A 25523-nucleotide genomic window follows, 5' to 3' on the forward strand; every position below is an offset into this window, starting at 1 on the left:
TCTCGATTTAATGTTATAAATCTCGTTTTAATGATATAAATCTCGATTAAATGTTATAAATCTCGTTTTAATTATATAAATCTCGTTTTAATTATATAAATCTCGTTTTATTTTTATAAATCTCGTTTTAATGATATAAATCTTGAATTAATTATATAAATATCGTTTTAATTATATAAATCACGTTTTAATTATATAAATATCGTTTTAATTATATAAATATCGTTTTAATTATATAAATCTCGATTTAATTATATAAATATCGTTTTAATTATATAAATATCGTTTTTATTATATAAATCTCGTTTTATTTATATAAATCTCGTTTTAATTATATAAATCTCGTTTTAATGATATAAATCTCGTTTTAATGATATAAATCTTGTTTTATTGATATAAATCTCGTTTTAATGATATAAATCTCGTTTTAATGATATAAATCTCGATTTAATTATATAAATCTCGTTTTAATTATATAAATCACGTTTTAATGATATAAATCTCGATTTAATTATATAAATCTCGACTTAATTATATAAATCTCGATTTAATGTTATAAATCTCGTTTTAATGATATAAATCTCGATTAAATGTTATAAATCTCGTTTTAATTATATAAATCTTGTTTTAATTATATAAATCTCGTTTTAATGATATAAATCTCGTTTTAGTTATATAAATCTCGTTTTAATGATATAAATCTCGATTTAATTATATAAATCTCGATTTAATTATATAAATCTCTTTTTAAATATATAAATATCGTTTTAATGATATAAATATCGTTTTAATGATATAAATCTCGATTTAATCATATAAATCTGGTTTTAATTATATAAATCTCGTTTTAATGTTATAAATATCGTTTTAATTATATAAATATCGTTTTAATTATATAAATCTCGATTTAATGTTATAAATCTCGTTTTAATGATATAAATCTCGATTAAATGTTATAAATCTCGTTTTAATTATATAAATCTCGTTTTAATTATATAAATCTCGTTTTATTTTTATAAATCTCGTTTTAATGATATAAATCTTGAATTAATTATATAAATATCGTTTTAATTATATAAATCACGTTTTAATTATATAAATATCGTTTTAATTATATAAATATCGTTTTAATTATATAAATCTCGATTTAATTATATAAATATCGTTTTAATTATATAAATATCGTTTTTATTATATAAATCTCGTTTTATTTATATAAATCTCGTTTTAATTATATAAATCTCGTTTTAATGATATAAATCTCGTTTTAATGATATAAATCTTGTTTTAATGATATAAATCTCGTTTTAATGATATAAATCTCGTTTTAATGATATAAATCTCGATTTAATTATATAAATCTCGTTTTAATTATATAAATCACGTTTTAATGATATAAATCTCGATTTAATTATATAAATCTCGACTTAATTATATAAATCTCGTTTTAATTATATAAATAACGTTTTAATGATATAAATCTCGTTTTAATTATATAAATCTCGTTTTAATGATAAAATCTCGTTTTAATTATATAAATCTCGTTTTAATTATAAAAATCTCGTTTTAATGATAGAAATCTCGATTTAATGTTATAAATCTCGATTAAATGATATAAATTTCGTTTTAATTATATAAATCTCGTTTTAATTATATAAATCTCGTTTTAATGATATAAATCTCGTTTTAGTTATATAAATCTCGTTTTAATGATATAAATCTCGATTTAATTATATAAATCTCGATTTAATTATATAAATCTCGTTTTATTTATATAAATCTCGTTTTACTTATATAAATCTCGTTTTAATGATACAAATCTCGATTTAAAGAAATAAATCTCGTTTTAATTATATAAATCTCGTTTTAATGATATAAATCTCGATTTAATTATATAAATCTCGTTTTATTTATATAAATCTCGTTTTACTTATATAAATCTCGTTTTAATGATATAAATCTCGATTTAAAGAAATAAATCTCGTTTTAATTATATAAATCTCGTTTTAATGATATAAATCTCGATTTAATTATATAAATCTCGTTTTAATTATATAAATCTCGTTTTAATGTTATAAATATCGTTTTAATTATATAAATATCGTTTTAATGATATAAATCTCGATTTAATTATATAAATCTGGTTTTAATTATATAAATCTCGTTTTAATGATATAAATCTCGTTTTAGTTATATAAATCTCGTTTTAATGATATAAATCTCGATTTAATTATATAAATCTCGTTTTAATTATATAAATCACGTTTTAATGATATAAATCTCGATTTAATGATATAAATATCGTTTTAATGATATAAATATCGTTTTAATTATATAAATCTCGTTTTAATGATATAAATCTCGATTAAATGTTATAAATCTCGTTTTAATTATATAAATCTCGTTTTAATGATATAAATCTTGTTTTAATGATATAAATCTCGTTTTAATGATATAAATCTCGTTTTAATGATATAAATCTCGATTTAATAATATAAATCTCGTTTTAATTATATAAATCACGTTTAATGATATACATCTCGATTTAATTATATAAATCTCGACTTAATGAAATAAATCTCGATTTAATGATATAAATCCCGTTTTAATGATATAAATCACGATTTAATGATATAAATCTCGTTTTAATAATATAAATCTCGATATAATGATATAAATCTCGATTTAATTATATAAATCTGGTTTTAATTATATAAATCTCGTTTTAATGTTATAAATATCGTTTTAATTATATAAATATCGTTTTAATTATATAAATCTCGATTTAATGTTATAAATCTCGATTTAATGTTATAAATCTCGTTTTAATTATATAAATCTCGTTTTAATGATATAAATCTCGTTTTAATGATATAAATCTTGTTTTAATGATATAAATCTCGATTTAATTATATAAATCTCGTTTTAATTATATAAATCACGTTTTAATGATATAAATCTCGATTTAATTATATAAATCTCGACTTAATTATATAAATCTCGTTTTAATTATATAAATAACGTTTTAATGATATAAATCTCGTTTTAATTATATAAATCTCGTTTTAATGATAAAATCTCGTTTTAATTATTTAAATCTCGTTTTAATTATAAAAATCTCGTTTTAATGATAGAAATCTCGATTTAATGTTATAAATCTCGATTAAATGATATAAATTTCGTTTTAATTATATAAATCTCGATTAAATGATATAAATTTCGTTTTAATTATATAAATCTCGTTTTAATTATATAAATCTCGTTTTAATGATATAAATCTCGTTTTAGTTATATAAATCTCGTTTTAATGATATAAATCTCGATTTAATTATATAAATCTCGTTTTATTTATATAAATCTCGTTTTACTTATATAAATCTCGTTTTAATGATATAAATCTCGATTTAAAGAAATAAATCTCGTTTTAATTATATAAATCTCGTTTAGTGATATAAATCTCGATTAAATTATATAAATCTCGTTTTAATTATATAAATCTCGTTTTAATGTTATAAATATCGTTTTAATTATATAAATATCGTTTTAATGATATAAATCTCGATTTAATTATATAAATCTCGTTTTAATGTTATAAATATCGTTTTAATTATATAAATATCGTTTTAATTATATAAATCTCGATTTAATGTTATAAATCTCGTTTTAATGATATAAATCTCGATTAAATGTTATAAATCTCGTTTTAATTATATAAATCTTGTTTTAATTATATAAATCTCGTTTTAATGATATAAATCTCGTTTTAGTTATATAAATCTCGTTTTAATGATATAAATCTCGATTTAATTATATAAATCTCGTTTTAATTATATAAATCACGTTTTAATGATATAAATCTCGATTTAATTATATAAATATCGTTTTAATGATATAAATATCGTTTTAATTATATAAATCTCGTTTTAATGATATAAATCTCGATTAAATGTTATAAATCTCGTTTTAATTATATAAATCTCGTTTTAATGATATAAATCTTGTTTTAATGATATAAATCTCGTTTTAATGATATAAATCTCGTTTTAATGATATAAATCTCGATTTAATTATATAAATCTCGTTTTAATTATATAAATCACGTTTAATGATATACATCTCGATTTAATTATATAAATCTCGACTTAATGAAATAAATCTCGATTTAATGATATAAATCCCGTTTTAATGATATAAATCACGATTTAATGATATAAATCTCGTTTTAATAATATAAATCTCGATATAATGATATAAATCTCGATTTAATTATATAAATCTGGTTTTAATTATATAAATCTCGTTTTAATGTTATAAATATCGTTTTAATTATATAAATATCGTTTTAATTATATAAATCTCGATTTAATGTTATAAATCTCGATTTAATGTTATAAATCTCGTTTTAATTATATAAATCTCGTTTTAATGATATAAATCTCGTTTTAATGATATAAATCTTGTTTTAATGATATAAATCTCGTTTTAATGATATAAATCTCGTTTTAATGATATAAATCTCGATTTAATTATATAAATCTCGACTTAATTATATAAATCTCGTTTTAATTATATAAATAACGTTTTAATGATATAAATCTCGTTTTAATTATATAAATCTCGTTTTAATGATAAAATCTCGTTTTAATTATATAAATCTCGTTTTAATTATAAAAATCTCGTTTTAATGATAGAAATCTCGATTTAATGTTATAAATCTCGATTTAATGTTATAAATCTCGATTAAATGATATAAATTTCGTTTTAATTATATAAATCTCGTTTTAATTATATAAATCTCGTTTTAATGATATAAATCTCGTTTTAGTTATATAAATCTCGTTTTAATGATATAAATCTCGATTTAATTATATAAATCTCGTTTTATTTATATAAATCTCGTTTTACTTATATAAATCTCGTTTTAATGATATAAATCTCGATTTAAAGAAATAAATCTCGTTTTAATTATATAAATCTCGTTTTAATGATATAAATCTCGATTAAATTATATAAATCTCGTTTTAATTATATAAATCTCGTTTTAATGTTATAAATATCGTTTTAATTATATAAATATCGTTTTAATGATATAAATCTCGATTTAATTATATAAATCTCGTTTTAATGTTATAAATATCGTTTTAATTATATAAATATCGTTTTAATTATATAAATCTCGATTTAATGTTATAAATCTCGTTTTAATGATATAAATCTCGATTAAATGTTATAAATCTCGTTTTAATTATATAAATCTTGTTTTAATTATATAAATCTCGTTTTAATGATATAAATCTCGTTTTAGTTATATAAATCTCGTTTTAATGATATAAATCTCGATTTAATTATATAAATCTCGTTTTAATTATATAAATCACGTTTTAATGATATAAATCTCGATTTAATTATATAAATATCGTTTTAATGATATAAATATCGTTTTAATTATATAAATCTCGTTTTAATGATATAAATCTCGATTAAATGTTATAAATCTCGTTTTAATTATATAAATCTCGTTTTAATGATATAAATCTTGTTTTAATGATATAAATCTCGTTTTAATGATATAAATCTCGTTTTAATGATATAAATCTCGATTTAATTATATAAATCTCGTTTTAATTATATAAATCACGTTTAATGATATACATCTCGATTTAATTATATAAATCTCGACTTAATGAAATAAATCTCGATTTAATGATATAAATCCCGTTTTAATGATATAAATCACGATTTAATGATATAAATCTCGTTTTAATAATATAAATCTCGATATAATGATATAAATCTCGATTTAATTATATAAATCTGGTTTTAATTATATAAATCTCGTTTTAATGTTATAAATATCGTTTTAATTATATAAATATCGTTTTAATTATATAAATCTCGATTTAATGTTATAAATCTCGATTTAATGTTATAAATCTCGTTTTAATGATATAAATCTCGATTAAATGTTATAAATCTCGTTTTAATTATATAAATCTCGTTTTAATGTTATAAATATCGTTTTAATTATATAAATATCGTTTTAATTATATAAATATCGTTTTAATTATATAAATCTCGATTTAATGTTATAAATCTCGTTTTAATGATATAAATCTCGATTTAATGTTATAAATCTCGTTTTAATTATATAAATCTCGTTTAAATTATATAAATCTCGTTTTAATTATATAAATCTCTTTTTAATTATATAAATCTCGTTTTAATGATATAAATCTCGATTTAAAGAAATAAATCTCGTTTTAATTATATAAATCTCGATTTAATTAAATAAATCTCGTTTTAATGATATAAATCTCGATTTAATTATATAAATCTCGATTTAATTATATAAATCTCGTTTTAATTATATAAATCACGTTTTAATGATATAAATCTTGATTTAATTATATAAATCTCGACTTAATGATATAAATCTCGATTTAATGATATAAATCCCGTTTTAATGATATAAATCACGATTTAATGATATAAATCTCGTTTTAATAATTTAAATCTCGATATAATGATATAAATCTCGATTTAATTATATGAATCTCGATTTAATAATATAAATCTCGATATAATGATATAAATCTCGATTTAATAATATAAATCTCGATATAATGATATAAATCTCGATTTAATTATATAAATCTCGTTTTAATTAAATAAATCTCGTTTTAATGATATAAATCTCGTTTAAAATATATAAACCTCGACTTAATGATATAAATCTAGATTTAATAATATAAATCTCGATTTAATAATATAAATCTCGATATAATGATATAAATCTCGATTTAATTATATAAATCTCGTTTTTATTAAATTAATCTCGTTTTAATGATATAAATCTCGTTTAAATTATATAAACCTCGACTTAATGATATAAATCTCGATTTAATGATATAAATCCCGTTTTAATAATATAAATCTCGTTTTAATTATATAAATCTCGTTTTAATGATATAAATCTCGTTTAAATTATATAAATCTCGATTTAATTATATAAATCTCGTTTTAATAATATAAATCTCGATATAATGATATAAATCTAGATTTAATTATATGAATCTCGATTTAATTATATAAATCTCGATTTAATTATATAAATCTCGTTTTAATGATATAAATCTCGATTTAATTATATAAATCTCGTTTTAATTATATAAATCTCGTTTTAATGATATAAATCTCGATTTAATTATATAAATCTCGTTTTAATGATATAAATCTCGTTTAAATTATATAAATCTCGATTTAATTATATAAATCTCGATTTAATGTTATAAATCTCGATTTAATTATATAAATCTCGTTTTAATAATATAAATCTCGATATAATGATATAAATCTAGATTTAATTATATGAATCTCGATTTAATTATATAAATCTCGATTTAATTATATAAATCTCGTTTTAATGATATAAATCTCGTTTTAATGATATAAATCTCGTTTAAATTATATAAATACCGTTTTAATGATATAAATCACGATTTAATGATATAAATCTCGTTTTAATAATATAAATCTCGATATAATGATATAAATCACGTTTTAATTATATAAATCTCGATTTAATAATATAAATCTCGATATAATGATATAAATCTCGATTTAATTATATAAATCTCGTTTTAATTATATAAATCTCGTTTTAACGTATAAATCTCGATTTAATGATATAAATCTCGTTTTAATGATATAAATCTCGTTTTAATGATATAAATCTCGTTTTAATGATATAAATCTCGTTTTAATTATATAAATCTCGTTTTATTTATATAAATCTCGTTTTAATTATATAAATCTCGTTTTAATGATATAAATCTCGATTAAATGTTATAAATCTCTTTTAATTATATAAATCTCGTTTTAATTATATAAATCTCGTTTTAATTATATAAATCTCGTTTTAATGATATAAATCTCGTTTTAGTTATATAAATCTCGCTTTTATGATATAAATCTCGATTTAATTATATAAATCTCATTTTAATTATATAAATCACGTTTTAATGATATAAATCTCGATTTAATTATATAAATCTCGTTTTAATGATATAAATCTCGTTTTAATTATATAAATCTCGATTTAATGTTATAAATCTCGATTTAATGTTATAAATCTCGTTTTAATGATATAAATCTCGTTTTAATAATATAAATCTCGATATAATGATATAAATCTAGATTTAATTATATGAATCTCGATTTAATTATATAAATCTCGATTTAATTATATCAATCTCGTTTTAATTATATATATCTCGTTTTAATGATATAAATCTCGTTTAAATTATATAAATCTCGTTTTAATGATATAAATCACGATTTAATGATATAAATCTCGTTTTAATGATAAAATCTCGTTTTAATTATTTAAATCTCGTTTTAATTATAAAAATCTCGTTTTAATGATAGAAATCTCGATTTAATGTTATAAATCTCGATTAAATGATATAAATTTCGTTTTAATTATATAAATCTCGATTAAATGATATAAATTTCGTTTTAATTATATAAATCTCGTTTTAATTATATAAATCTCGTTTTAATGATATAAATCTCGTTTTAGTTATATAAATCTCGTTTTAATGATATAAATCTCGATTTAATTATATAAATCTCGTTTTATTTATATAAATCTCGTTTTACTTATATAAATCTCGTTTTAATGATATAAATCTCGATTTAAAGAAATAAATCTCGTTTTAATTATATAAATCTCGTTTAGTGATATAAATCTCGATTAAATTATATAAATCTCGTTTTAATTATATAAATCTCGTTTTAATGTTATAAATATCGTTTTAATTATATAAATATCGTTTTAATGATATAAATCTCGATTTAATTATATAAATCTCGTTTTAATGTTATAAATATCGTTTTAATTATATAAATATCGTTTTAATTATATAAATCTCGATTTAATGTTATAAATCTCGTTTTAATGATATAAATCTCGATTAAATGTTATAAATCTCGTTTTAATTATATAAATCTTGTTTTAATTATATAAATCTCGTTTTAATGATATAAATCTCGTTTTAGTTATATAAATCTCGTTTTAATGATATAAATCTCGATTTAATTATATAAATCTCGTTTTAATTATATAAATCACGTTTTAATGATATAAATCTCGATTTAATTATATAAATATCGTTTTAATGATATAAATATCGTTTTAATTATATAAATCTCGTTTTAATGATATAAATCTCGATTAAATGTTATAAATCTCGTTTTAATTATATAAATCTCGTTTTAATGATATAAATCTTGTTTTAATGATATAAATCTCGTTTTAATGATATAAATCTCGTTTTAATGATATAAATCTCGATTTAATTATATAAATCTCGTTTTAATTATATAAATCACGTTTAATGATATACATCTCGATTTAATTATATAAATCTCGACTTAATGAAATAAATCTCGATTTAATGATATAAATCCCGTTTTAATGATATAAATCACGATTTAATGATATAAATCTCGTTTTAATAATATAAATCTCGATATAATGATATAAATCTCGATTTAATTATATAAATCTGGTTTTAATTATATAAATCTCGTTTTAATGTTATAAATATCGTTTTAATTATATAAATATCGTTTTAATTATATAAATCTCGATTTAATGTTATAAATCTCGATTTAATGTTATAAATCTCGTTTTAATTATATAAATCTCGTTTTAATGATATAAATCTCGTTTTAATGATATAAATCTTGTTTTAATGATATAAATCTCGTTTTAATGATATAAATCTCGTTTTAATGATATAAATCTCGATTTAATTATATAAATCTCGACTTAATTATATAAATCTCGTTTTAATTATATAAATAACGTTTTAATGATATAAATCTCGTTTTAATTATATAAATCTCGTTTTAATGATAAAATCTCGTTTTAATTATATAAATCTCGTTTTAATTATAAAAATCTCGTTTTAATGATAGAAATCTCGATTTAATGTTATAAATCTCGATTTAATGTTATAAATCTCGATTAAATGATATAAATTTCGTTTTAATTATATAAATCTCGTTTTAATTATATAAATCTCGTTTTAATGATATAAATCTCGTTTTAGTTATATAAATCTCGTTTTAATGATATAAATCTCGATTTAATTATATAAATCTCGTTTTATTTATATAAATCTCGTTTTACTTATATAAATCTCGTTTTAATGATATAAATCTCGATTTAAAGAAATAAATCTCGTTTTAATTATATAAATCTCGTTTTAATGATATAAATCTCGATTAAATTATATAAATCTCGTTTTAATTATATAAATCTCGTTTTAATGTTATAAATATCGTTTTAATTATATAAATATCGTTTTAATGATATAAATCTCGATTTAATTATATAAATCTCGTTTTAATGTTATAAATATCGTTTTAATTATATAAATATCGTTTTAATTATATAAATCTCGATTTAATGTTATAAATCTCGTTTTAATGATATAAATCTCGATTAAATGTTATAAATCTCGTTTTAATTATATAAATCTTGTTTTAATTATATAAATCTCGTTTTAATGATATAAATCTCGTTTTAGTTATATAAATCTCGTTTTAATGATATAAATCTCGATTTAATTATATAAATCTCGTTTTAATTATATAAATCACGTTTTAATGATATAAATCTCGATTTAATTATATAAATATCGTTTTAATGATATAAATATCGTTTTAATTATATAAATCTCGTTTTAATGATATAAATCTCGATTAAATGTTATAAATCTCGTTTTAATTATATAAATCTCGTTTTAATGATATAAATCTTGTTTTAATGATATAAATCTCGTTTTAATGATATAAATCTCGTTTTAATGATATAAATCTCGATTTAATTATATAAATCTCGTTTTAATTATATAAATCACGTTTAATGATATACATCTCGATTTAATTATATAAATCTCGACTTAATGAAATAAATCTCGATTTAATGATATAAATCCCGTTTTAATGATATAAATCACGATTTAATGATATAAATCTCGTTTTAATAATATAAATCTCGATATAATGATATAAATCTCGATTTAATTATATAAATCTGGTTTTAATTATATAAATCTCGTTTTAATGTTATAAATATCGTTTTAATTATATAAATATCGTTTTAATTATATAAATCTCGATTTAATGTTATAAATCTCGATTTAATGTTATAAATCTCGTTTTAATGATATAAATCTCGATTAAATGTTATAAATCTCGTTTTAATTATATAAATCTCGTTTTAATGTTATAAATATCGTTTTAATTATATAAATATCGTTTTAATTATATAAATATCGTTTTAATTATATAAATCTCGATTTAATGTTATAAATCTCGTTTTAATGATATAAATCTCGATTTAATGTTATAAATCTCGTTTTAATTATATAAATCTCGTTTAAATTATATAAATCTCGTTTTAATTATATAAATCTCTTTTTAATTATATAAATCTCGTTTTAATGATATAAATCTCGATTTAAAGAAATAAATCTCGTTTTAATTATATAAATCTCGATTTAATTAAATAAATCTCGTTTTAATGATATAAATCTCGATTTAATTATATAAATCTCGATTTAATTATATAAATCTCGTTTTAATTATATAAATCACGTTTTAATGATATAAATCTTGATTTAATTATATAAATCTCGACTTAATGATATAAATCTCGATTTAATGATATAAATCCCGTTTTAATGATATAAATCACGATTTAATGATATAAATCTCGTTTTAATAATTTAAATCTCGATATAATGATATAAATCTCGATTTAATTATATGAATCTCGATTTAATAATATAAATCTCGATATAATGATATAAATCTCGATTTAATAATATAAATCTCGATATAATGATATAAATCTCGATTTAATTATATAAATCTCGTTTTAATTAAATAAATCTCGTTTTAATGATATAAATCTCGTTTAAAATATATAAACCTCGACTTAATGATATAAATCTAGATTTAATAATATAAATCTCGATTTAATAATATAAATCTCGATATAATGATATAAATCTCGATTTAATTATATAAATCTCGTTTTTATTAAATTAATCTCGTTTTAATGATATAAATCTCGTTTAAATTATATAAACCTCGACTTAATGATATAAATCTCGATTTAATGATATAAATCCCGTTTTAATAATATAAATCTCGTTTTAATTATATAAATCTCGTTTTAATGATATAAATCTCGTTTAAATTATATAAATCTCGATTTAATTATATAAATCTCGTTTTAATAATATAAATCTCGATATAATGATATAAATCTAGATTTAATTATATGAATCTCGATTTAATTATATAAATCTCGATTTAATTATATAAATCTCGTTTTAATGATATAAATCTCGATTTAATTATATAAATCTCGTTTTAATTATATAAATCTCGTTTTAATGATATAAATCTCGATTTAATTATATAAATCTCGTTTTAATGATATAAATCTCGTTTAAATTATATAAATCTCGATTTAATTATATAAATCTCGATTTAATGTTATAAATCTCGATTTAATTATATAAATCTCGTTTTAATAATATAAATCTCGATATAATGATATAAATCTAGATTTAATTATATGAATCTCGATTTAATTATATAAATCTCGATTTAATTATATAAATCTCGTTTTAATGATATAAATCTCGTTTTAATGATATAAATCTCGTTTAAATTATATAAATACCGTTTTAATGATATAAATCACGATTTAATGATATAAATCTCGTTTTAATAATATAAATCTCGATATAATGATATAAATCACGTTTTAATTATATAAATCTCGATTTAATAATATAAATCTCGATATAATGATATAAATCTCGATTTAATTATATAAATCTCGTTTTAATTATATAAATCTCGTTTTAACGTATAAATCTCGATTTAATGATATAAATCTCGTTTTAATGATATAAATCTCGTTTTAATGATATAAATCTCGTTTTAATGATATAAATCTCGTTTTAATTATATAAATCTCGTTTTATTTATATAAATCTCGTTTTAATTATATAAATCTCGTTTTAATGATATAAATCTCGATTAAATGTTATAAATCTCTTTTAATTATATAAATCTCGTTTTAATTATATAAATCTCGTTTTAATTATATAAATCTCGTTTTAATGATATAAATCTCGTTTTAGTTATATAAATCTCGCTTTTATGATATAAATCTCGATTTAATTATATAAATCTCATTTTAATTATATAAATCACGTTTTAATGATATAAATCTCGATTTAATTATATAAATCTCGTTTTAATGATATAAATCTCGTTTTAATTATATAAATCTCGATTTAATGTTATAAATCTCGATTTAATGTTATAAATCTCGTTTTAATGATATAAATCTCGTTTTAATAATATAAATCTCGATATAATGATATAAATCTAGATTTAATTATATGAATCTCGATTTAATTATATAAATCTCGATTTAATTATATCAATCTCGTTTTAATTATATATATCTCGTTTTAATGATATAAATCTCGTTTAAATTATATAAATCCCGTTTTAATGATATAAATCACGATTTAATGATATAAATCTCGTTTTAATAATATAAATCTCGATATAATGATATAAATCTCGATTTAATTATATAAATCTCGATTTAATAATATAAATCTCGATATAATGATATAAATCTCGATTTAATTATATAAATCTCGTTTTAATTAAATAAATCTCGTTTTAATGATATAAATCTCGTTTAAATTATATAAACCTCGACTTAATGATATAAATCTCGATTTAATGATATAAATCCCGTTTTAATGATATAAATCACGATTTAATGATATAAATCTCGTTTTAATAATATAAATCTCATATAATGATATAAATCTCGATTTAATTATATAAATCTCGTTTTAATTATATAAATCTCGTTTTAACGTATAAATCTCGATTTAATGATATAAATCTCGTTTTAATGATATAAATATCGTTTTAATGATATAAATCTCGATTTAATGATATAAATCTCGTTTTAATGATATAAATCTCGTTTTAATGATATAAATCTCGTTTTATTTTTATAAATTTCGTTTTAATTATATAAATCTCGTTTTAATGATATAAATCTCGTTTTAATGATATAAATCTCGTTTTAATTATATAAATCTCGTTTTAATGATATAAATCTCGTTTTAGTTATATAAATCTCGTTTTCATGATATAAATCTCGATTTAATTATATAAATCTCATTTTAATTATATAAATCACGTTTTAATGATATAAATCTCGATTTAATTATATAAATCTCGTTTTAATGATATAAATCTCGTTTAAATTATATAAATCTCGATTTAATTATATAAATCTCGTTTTAATAATATAAATCTCGATATAATGATATAAATCTAGATTTAATTATATGAATCTCGATTTAATTATATAAATCTCGATTTAATTATATAAATCTCGTTTTAATGATATAAATCTCGATTTAATTATATAAATCTCGTTTTAATTATATAAATCTCGTTTTAATGATATAAATCTCGATTTAATTATATAAATCTCGTTTTAATGATATAAATCTCGTTTAAATTATATAAATCTCGATTTAATTATATAAATCTCGATTTAATGTTATAAATCTCGATTTAATTATATAAATCTCGTTTTAATAATATAAATCTCGATATAATGATATAAATCTAGATTTAATTATATGAATCTCGATTTAATTATATAAATCTCGATTTAATTATATAAATCTCGTTTTAATGATATAAATCTCGTTTTAATGATATAAATCTCGTTTAAATTATATAAATACCGTTTTAATGATATAAATCACGATTTAATGATATAAATCTCGTTTTAATAATATAAATCTCGATATAATGATATAAATCACGTTTTAATTATATAAATCTCGATTTAATAATATAAATCTCGATATAATGATATAAATCTCGATTTAATTATATAAATCTCGTTTTAATTAAATAAATCTCGTTTTAATGATATAAATCTCGTTTAAATTATATAAACCTCGACTTAATGATATAAATCTCGATTTAATGATATAAATCCCGTTTTAATGATATAAATCACGATTTAATGATATAAATCTCGTTTTAATTATATAAATCTCGTTTTAATTATATAAATCTCGTTTTAATTATATAAATCTCGTTTTAATGATATAAATCTCGTTTTAGTTATATAAATCTCGTTTTTATGATATAAATCTCGATTTAATTATATAAATCTCATTTTAATGATATAAATCACGTTTTAATGATATAAATCTCGATTTAATTATATAAATCTCGTTTTAATGATATAAATCTCGTTTAAATTATATAAATCTCGATTTAATTATATAAATATCGATTTAATGTTATAAATCTCGATTTAATGATATAAATCTCGTTTTAATAATATAAATCTCGATATAATGATATAAATCTAGATTTAATTATATGAATCTCGATTTAATTATATAAATCTCGATTTAATTATATCAATCTCGTTTTAATTATATATATCTCGTTTTAATGATATAAATCTCGTTTAAATTATATAAATCTCGTTTAAATTATATAAATCCCGTTTTAATGATATAAATCACGATTTAATGATATAAATCTCGTTTTAATAATATAAATCTCGATATAATGATATAAATCTCGATTTAATTATATAAATCTCGATTTAATAATATAAATCTCGATATAATGATATAAATATCAATTTAATTATATAAATCTCGTTTTAATTAAATAAATCTCGTTTTAATGATATAAATCTCGTTTAAATTATATAAACCTCGACTTAATGATATAAATCTCGATTTAATGATATAAATCCCGTTTTAATGATATAAATCACGATTTAATGATATAAATCTCGTTTTAATAATATAAATCTCATATAATGATATAAATCTCGATTTAATTATATAAATCTCGTTTTAATTATATAAATCTCGTTTTAACGTATAAATCTCGATTTAATGATATAAATCTCGTTTTAATGATATAAATATCGTTTTAATGATATAAATCTCGTTTTAATGATATAAATCTCGTTTTAATGATATAAATCTCGTTTTAATTATATAAATCTCGTTTTATTTTTATAAATTTCGTTTTAATTATATAAATCTCGTTTTAATGATATAAATCTCGTTTTAATTATATAAATCTCGTTTTAATTATATAAATCTCGTTTTAATGATATAAATCTCGTTTTAATGATATAAATCTCGTTTTAGTTATATAAATCTCGTTTTCATGATATAAATCTCGAATTAATTATATAAATCTCATTTTAATTATATAAATCACGTTTTAATGATATAAATCTCGATTTAATTATATAAATCTCGTTTTAATGATATAAATCTCGTTTAAATTATATAAATCTCGATTTAATTATATAAATCTCGTTTTAATAATATAAATCTCGATATAATGATATAAATCTAGATTTAATTATATGAATCTCGATTTAATTATATAAATCTCGATTTAATTATATAAATCTCGTTTTAATGATATAAATCTCGATTTAATTATATAAATCTCGTTTTAATTATATAAATCTCGTTTTAATGATATAAATCTCGATTTAATTATATAAATCTCGTTTTAATGATATAAATCTCGTTTAAATTATATAAATCTCGATTTAATTATATAAATCTCGATTTAATGTTATAAATCTCGATTTAATTATATAAATCTCGTTTTAATAATATAAATCTCGATATAATGATATAAATCTAGATTTAATTATATGAATCTCGATTTAATTATATAAATCTCGATTTAATTATATAAATCTCGTTTTAATGATATAAATCTCGTTTTAATGATATAAATCTCGTTTAAATTATATAAATACCGTTTTAATGATATAAATCACGATTTAATGATATAAATCTCGTTTTAATAATATAAATCTCGATATAATGATATAAATCTCGATTTAATTATATAAATCTCGATTTAATAATATAAATCTCGATATAATGATATAAATCTCGATTTAATTATATAAATCTCGTTTTAATTAAATAAATCTCGTTTTAATGATATAAATCTCGTTTAAATTATATAAACCTCGACTTAATGATATAAATCTCGATTTAATGATATAAATCCCGTTTTAATGATATAAATCACGATTTAATGATATAAATCTCGTTTTAATAATATAAATCTCGATATAATGATATAAATCTCGATATAATGATATAAATCTCGATTTAATTATATAAATCTCGTTTTAATTATATAAATCTCGTTTTAACGTATAAATCTCGATTTAATGATATAAATCTCGTTTTAATGATATAAATCTCGTTTTAATGATATAAATCTCGTTTTAATGATATAAATCTCGTTTTAATTATATAAATCTCGTTTTATTTATATAAATCTCGTTTTAATTATATAAATCTCGTTTTAATGATATAAATCTCGTTTTAATGATATAAATCTCGTTTTAGTTATATAAATCTCGTTTTTATGATATAAATCTCGATTTAATTATATAAATCTCATTTTAATTATATAAATCACGTTTTAATGATATAAATCTCGATTTAATTATATAAATCTCGTTTTAATGATATAAATCTCGATTTAATTATATAAATCTCGTTTTAATTATATAAATCTCGTTTTAATTATATAAATCTCGTTTTAATGTTATAAATATCGTTTTAATGATATAAATCTCGATTTAATTATATAAATCTCGTTTTAATTATATAAATCTCGTTTTAATGTTTAAATATCGTTTTAATTATATAAATATCGTTTTACTTATATAAATCTCGATTTAATGTTATAAATCTCGTTTTAATTATATAAATCTCGATTTAATGTTATAAATCTCGTTTTAATTATATAAATCTCGTTTAAATTATATAAATCTCGTTTTAATTATATAAATCTCTTTTTAATTATATAAATCTCGTTTTAAAGAAATAAATCTCGTTTTAATTATATAAATCTCGATTTAATTAAATAAATCTCGATTTAATTAAATAAATCTCGTTTTAATGATATAAATCTCGTTTTAATTATATTAATCTCGTTTTAATTATATAAATCTCGATTGAATTATATAAATATCGTTTTAATGATATAAATCTCGATTGAATTATATAAATCTCGTTTTAATGTTATAAATCTCGTTTTAATTATATAAATCACGTTTTAATGTTATAAATCTCGTTTTAATTATATAAATCACGTTTTAATGATATAAATCTCGATTTAATTATATAAATCTTGTTTTAATGTTATAAATCTCGTTTTAATTATATAAATCACGTTTTAATGATATAAATCTCGATTTAATTATATAAATCTCGTTTTAATGATATAAATCTCGTTTTAATTATATAAATCTCGTTTTAATGATATAAATCTCGTTTTAATTATATAAATCTCGTTTTAATGATATAAATCTCGTTTTAATTATATAAATCACGTTTTAATGATATAAATCTCGATTTAATTATATAAATCTCGTTTTAATGATATAAATCTCGTTTTAATTATATAAATCTCGTTTTAATGATATAAATCTCGTTTTAATTATATAAATCTCGTTTTAATGATATAAATCTCGATTCAATAATATAAATCTCGATATAATGATATAAATCTCGATTTAATTATATAAATCTCGTTTTAATGATATAAATCTCGTTTTAATTATATAAATCTCGTTTTAATGATATAAATCTCGTTTTAATTATATAAATCTCGTTTTAATGATATAAATCTCGATTCAATAATATAAATCTCGATATAATGATATAAATCTCGATTTAATTATATTAATCTCGATTTAATTATATTAATCTCGATTTAATTATATAAATCTCAATTTAATGATATAAATCTCGATTTAATGATATCAATCTCGATTTCATTATATAAATCTCGATTTAATGATATTAATCTCGATTTAATGATATCAATCTCGATTTAATGGTATTAATCTCGATTTAATGGTATTAATCTCGATTTAATGATATTAATCTCGATTTAATGATATTAATCTCGATTTAATTATATAAATCTCGATTTAATGATAAAAATGTCTATTCCATCATTTCAATCTTGATTTCGTGATTTTAATCTTGATTTCATTATTTCAATCTGGATTTCTTGATTTCATTCTTGATTTCTTGATTTCATGATTTCAATCTCGATTTCATAATTTCAATCTTGATTTCATAATTTCAATCTCGATTTAATCATTTCAATCTCGATTTTATGATTTCAATAACGATTTAATGATTTTAATCTTGATTTAATCATGGCAATCACCATTTAACCTTTTTATCTTGATTTAATACACCACTTTCAAAAATTGCTCTTAACTAAATCGGAGGAGTTAAAAAACTAAATCTCACCACTTACTTCTAGTGAAAAAGGGTCTAAGAAGAAAAAAACACTCATTTTGGTTTCAATTTCACTGGATTTAGTGACGTAGGTTAAATCTTGAAAGTCGTAGGGAGTAGAGAAATCCAGGAACCGAATTCTCGAAGGTGTCGGTGAAATCGCAAATGCCATAGAGGCTTCCTATATTAAATTAAGCGATATTTAAAATCAACACCGTGTAATATAATATTACCATAAGTAACATAATATAACTATAAGTATGACCAATAGATTAACCGAACTGATTTAAACATTTATTGAACAACCCAGGTTTCGTTCAACACATAACCCTCTAGTTTCTAAAATATGCTAAAATAGAAATATAATAATGCCAAGAACGATAATATACTACTTAGTTCAGTTTCAAGTCCAAGCTAGTCCAAGTCAGTGTTGAAAATAGGTTTTGGTTAGAAAATTAGCATTAAAACAATGTCATACTTATGGTTATTATGTTACTTATCATATTACGAGTTGATTGTTTGATTTTTACACTGCAAAACCACAATTTAAGACACCACGGACAGAGAATAATATATTAATGAAATATAAAAAAATAAACTAACCTATTCGAGACCGAAATCTATATATATAAGATAGCCTCAATATTGCTTTTCGCGACTGGTATTACTTTAACCTAGGAGCAACAAACACAGCACCCCACACAAGGAGAACGCAACCCGCCAAAAGTCGTGCATTTTCTTGCGTACAGTTTTCATTGATTAGACGCTTTAGCGCCTGCTGCCGTCGGAAAATTCTCAAATTGCCTTCCCCCTTTCCGTAAAAAGCTCAGTGAAAAGGCGTTAGCGTGTTTAAAGGCTAGCCGGGTTCTCCTTGTGTTTGTTGCTCCTAGTTTAATCGACGTGTTTAAGAGAGTAATTGTATTTGCGTCCCATGTTAACTCTAAAAGTGTTATTCAGTCTTAGTTTCTCTTTAGTGGAATATTTTCTAATCTACTGAAATAGTCCTTTTACACATTTTTTCTTTTTATCTTTAAATTATCATTTGTAACCGCTTATGCCTTAAGTATAAAAGCAAAAATCAGCCAATGAAAAAATCCCTCTACTTATATTTATTTAATTACTAGAGCAATATAAATTGTCTCGCAAATAATTTAGTTTAATTGGCAATACCTAACTTATTTCAATAAACTGGTAAATCTCTCGTGAGAAGTTCCAACACTCCAATACGAAATATTAATTATTTCTTCAGTTAGAAGCGAGTTTAGTATTGTTCATAAAATGAGTACCATGTACATTCTTTTATTTTCCTTGACATTCTGTACTCCAAAACAACGGTTATTTGAATTGCAAATAACTTTAATGCGGCTGCATTGTATAATATGAAGCCTTTAAATCACTGCAAATTTAAATAGCTGAAATTGAACGCTTAGATGACCTTTGTAGAACACAAATCCTTCCAATTTTACACAAAAAAATTGTACAACTATGGAGGAGAGGAAGTTCCAATATTGCTTATTTTTGTGCAATATTAGCCAAAAATGTGTGCTGTTTCAATGACAACCATTTGGATCATTTTATGTTCAATTTTCAACACTTTTTTCTTAGAGCTCATGTATTTTTTACACTACCGTTTTGACGACCATGCCAACCATTCCAGTGCACGATCCGTTCTCTTGACAAACTCCGTACAGTCCATCTTCTGGTATTACGAGTTTGAAACTATGATGATAGTTAAATCAATGATTAATAACATCAGGCATTTTATAAGATGTTGATTTTCGGTTAACACATAGATAGCCTTTAAAAATATAAGGTTGGAATGTTCGCTATTATTATAAGCCTACTCCGTTTGAAATGAAATTACGGTTGGATATTACGTAGATTTGGAAACGTGGTCGGCGTTTAACATTTATAAACTTCCATAACAATCATGCTTTGTTTAGTCACGTTCCGTTTCTTTAGCGACGCAATTTTCAAATGAGAGACTGAAAGCTGGTTTCACACTCGACGGAAAATATGCCGGAAAGACGATAATAAACGCCGAGCTGAAAATTGATTCCCATTCGATATACCGCTAACGTTAGAATTTACGCTGCTAATTTTCCGTCGAGTGTGAAACCAGCTTTAGAGTATCCACTTAGCAGAAACGATCTCAGAATGGACTTACAAGGAGACTACCCGAGGTGTAACACACCGATTTTGTTCAAACTCGGGGGCTAAGTAGGCCTTAATGAATCATGAAAATTCCCAAAAGTAAAAATTTAAACGGGCTTTAGTTTTGCCATGGCAACCGAAAATGTTTTTGACAACACAAAATGGAAAATTCCTTACCCAAAAAAATTTTCCAAGGGGGCACCCTTAGAAATTTTAGCTTTTTCACTATTCTACTTATTCGCATATTTTATCACTTTGCAAAGCAGTCAGTAGCCGTGGATCCTCTTAACTTAACATTTCGTATTTATTATTCTTAGGCTTAGTTTCTCTTTTCGATATAACAGTCGCCAGCCAGATTTCCCGCACGGTACTGACGAGTCCCAAATAGGGCGAAACCGGTCTACCGTTGCAATTTCAGGCTATTTTATTTAATTTAAATTCGTTTTTAACTCAGATCTATTTGGTCCGAGATTCGCCTCTTTATGTTTGCTCGAAGATCTATTGGTACGAGCTATTTGTAAGTTTTTAAATTTCTTCAAATTTGTTTGGGGTTTAGCTTTTTTATCCTTTTTCATTATAAACTAATTCACTTATTCGCGTATTTTATAACTTTTTTTGACCGAACTAACTTTATTTGTACGTTTCCAAGTATGCTCTACAACTTTCTTATTGAAGGTTTTCGTCTAACACCTCATCGGTCAAAAGAAAATATTTTTTCGAATTTTCTGAAAATTACATTGTAGAATGTTACTTACGATATACTTATACCCCGAACATTTCAAAACTCTAGCTATTATAGTTTTTGAGATGCATGCGATGTCAGAGCCAAATCAGACATCCTGTATTTCAATTCGGATGTGAAGTTACTTTTTTCTTTACGCGTATATCGGCAATGGCGGCGCTAAGTAGGCTATAGCCTATGTCAAAATTTTTATAGCCTATGTAGCCTATAATAGGGGTCCCAAATTTTATGAAAAGGGGCCCCAAAATGATACTCGGGATACTTTAAAATTATAAATATTACCTGACCCCCTCAAAAATAATTTGTGCCCCCTCAAAAGGTCTCTGTCCCCCCTAAAAAAATATCATTGTGTCCCTAGAAAAATATTAAAGTAAGTAAACAAAATATATAATATATATCCTATCAAAATATTATATTTCGTTAAGTCCAACTGTTCAAAATATATTATTTCCTCTCGTGTAACTTGCCTTACTGTATTAGTTCCCTTTCACGTGCGCGAAGTATTAAGTTTTAGCTGTAGCAGAAACAATAATACGGCACGTAATCATGTACAAATATTGATTAGACTACACTAATTAAGGTTCATTTCCCGTAGCACAGTAGTCTAACTGGTAATGTTCGTCGTTGTCGTGTATTCAAATGTACAGGTTTACAGCTTTTATTTTAGCCGTAATTTTAGCTCAGCCATTGAAATAAAGATACAAGTTGATTTTAACACTCTAGTCTTGGTAACAGTTTTTGAGTCTTTTGTAATGTATTGTTGAAAGTAAAATAAAATGTCTTATATCCCCAGTACAAATACTAGATTTCGAATTTATAATTTATAACTAACTTTAAGATTTTAAACTTTTAATGGTGGAGGTCTTCCAAGGGGCTTGCACTTAGACGGCATTCCGGAGTCAGTCTTACCAGTTGTGATTTTCGTTCGCTCGTTAGGAGAGACCCAGTCCGTGCCTGAAAGACCAGACCACTTCCGAATGATCCATCATAGAATATTTCTTTTGAGGGCTCCTTTTTTTCCTGGTATAGGGTCAAGCTAGGTTTTGCTCCCACCTTTGACTGCTATATTCTGGTTTTTGATGCGTTTATGTCGGATCTCACTATATTGGGCCACTCTTTATAGGAATTAACTTTCCTTCTTGTTGTTCACACACAGTATTTTCTATCGAGCCTATCGACAGCTTTAGTCCATGAAGTAGTAATACCATTCAGTCGTATGTATGAATATAGTTGCGTGGCCAGTCTATCATCAGGGATAAATTTCAGGCGACCCATGTAGCATATCTTACTCATAGCTTCTCTGTCATCAATGAGGGACGAACCGATTTCTCCCTGAATAGCCACATTAGCTGCCATTGGGCCAGCATTTAAGGCTGCTCTACCAACTTCATTTTGGGCACAGTTCAAAACTTCAGTGATACTCTGGTTAATTGTGCAGACTTCGTTCATAAAAGTAAGGACCGGGACAGCTACTATTTTCCATAAAGTGCGGCAGACCGAAAATCTAATGTAGGAATTCTTGGAATTTATTTGCTTTATGTTTCAATATTTTTTCCCTGGGGTCTTGGCACGAGGTAACACTACCAAATTCGATCTCCAAATATGTATATGAGTTCACTTCTTGTATGACTTTAGTTTGTAAGATAAGCGTTCTACTGGCACATGGTTGGCCCACCACGAAGAAATTCGATTTCTATTGACTCATAGTGAGGCCTTGACAGTCGGCGTACTCCGAGACAATATCTAACAGTTGTTGCATATTTGACAATGAGTTCGCAAAAAGAGCTATGTCGTCAGCATAAAACAAGTACGTAATGACAAATGTTGGTTGGCCCGGTAGGCTATACTGCACACCCCTTTGATCTAGTTCGGTAGACAACTTATTCAGGAAGATGGTAAAAAGTACCGGCGAGGAATAGATGAGGTGGTGATATCGTGTAGGGTATAGATATATCTGCAATTATCGTAGAGCTGTTTAATATTCACTAGTAAAGGCAACGGAATTTTCATTTCCTGCATACGATTCCACAGCTTGTCTCTTCGCACACTGTCATATGCTCTCTGTACATTAATAAAGGCAACCACTAGGTGGTTGTTCATTTTCCGCGCCAATTCAATTAAATGCATCTTTATAAATACATGGTCCGCCAGCCTTCTATCCTTAAGTAACCCGCCTTGTCCTTCACTTAGGCCATGATTTTCTTCCAAGTATGTACTGAGTCTTTCTTTTAACATACTGCCGTACCCAAGAATTAATGGCGGGCCGGCGGCGTATTTCACTTTATTCTCTCCGTGTAGTTCTCAGTTAACAACGGCTCTCAAAAGATTAATATATTCAGTGTAAATAGATAACATAACTCAATATACAGCTTTTCTTTACTTTTATAAATAATTGTATCACGAATTCAGCGGAAGATAATTTCAGGTACTATTACGGTAACTTTGTATTTTTAAAGTTCGTAACAATCAAAACAAAACCCAAATGGTATCGTCTGCAGCAGACGATACTATCTGGGTTTTGTTTTGATTGTTACGACGCACAGTGGGGATAACTGAGCCCAAACCTGGCCAAACTAAATCGCACGTATAAACTTTATTTTAATTTATAATATTTGTTTATAAACCACCGCCCAATTTACCGGTGTTTGATTTTTGACTGCAAAATTTTATTATCCACCTGGCTCCTTACAAGAAGTAGAGTTTTGTTAGAAATTGTAAGTGGGAGTTTTTGCATAGTTATACATTCAGGCTTGATTTAAAAGGTAAAGATATTTTTTCTGCAGTCTTTTGTTTTGGAATCATCAATACCAAGAACGCATAGAGGTACTAAGAACTATGAAAGACTTCAATTTTGGCGCCATAAAGTTATACTTTGCCGATGGCTTAAGCCTAACTTGGTTCTTGGTGTAATGGATTTTTACATACAGAGAGAACCGTCGACTGCTTAGACTGCTTCTGAAAGTATAACAACAAGGCAGCATGGGCGAATGTTAAGGCTCCAAGTTCTTAGTACCTATATGCGTTTTTGTCAATACCAAGTAGATATCGATATTTTAGAGTTATTAAACTATTATACAAAGCCGCGTAGTTTAAATAGTGTGAATTCTGGAAAACGACAAAGGTTTTTTTTATTTCTTTCAGAA

At 21.8% G+C, this 25523-nt stretch overlaps 1 protein-coding gene across 1 annotated transcript in view; it reads right to left on the bottom strand.

The window, feature by feature from the left end:
* LOC149934204 (uncharacterized) overlaps nt 1–25292 on the bottom strand; it is a 371814-nt gene extending 346522 nt beyond the window's left edge. Inside the window, exon 1 of the mRNA XM_090153259.1 lies at nt 25275–25292. The gene's annotated coding sequence lies outside the window, so the exon portion shown is untranslated. The remainder of the gene's footprint in view (nt 1–25274) is intronic.
* Nucleotides 25293–25523: the final 231 nt, after the last annotated feature.

The sequence above is a fragment of the Leiobunum rupestre genome, chromosome 7, assembly GCF_980474605.1.
Source record: "Leiobunum rupestre chromosome 7, qqLeiRupe1.1.hap1, whole genome shotgun sequence".
Taxonomy (NCBI): Eukaryota; Metazoa; Arthropoda; class Arachnida; order Opiliones; family Sclerosomatidae; genus Leiobunum; species Leiobunum rupestre.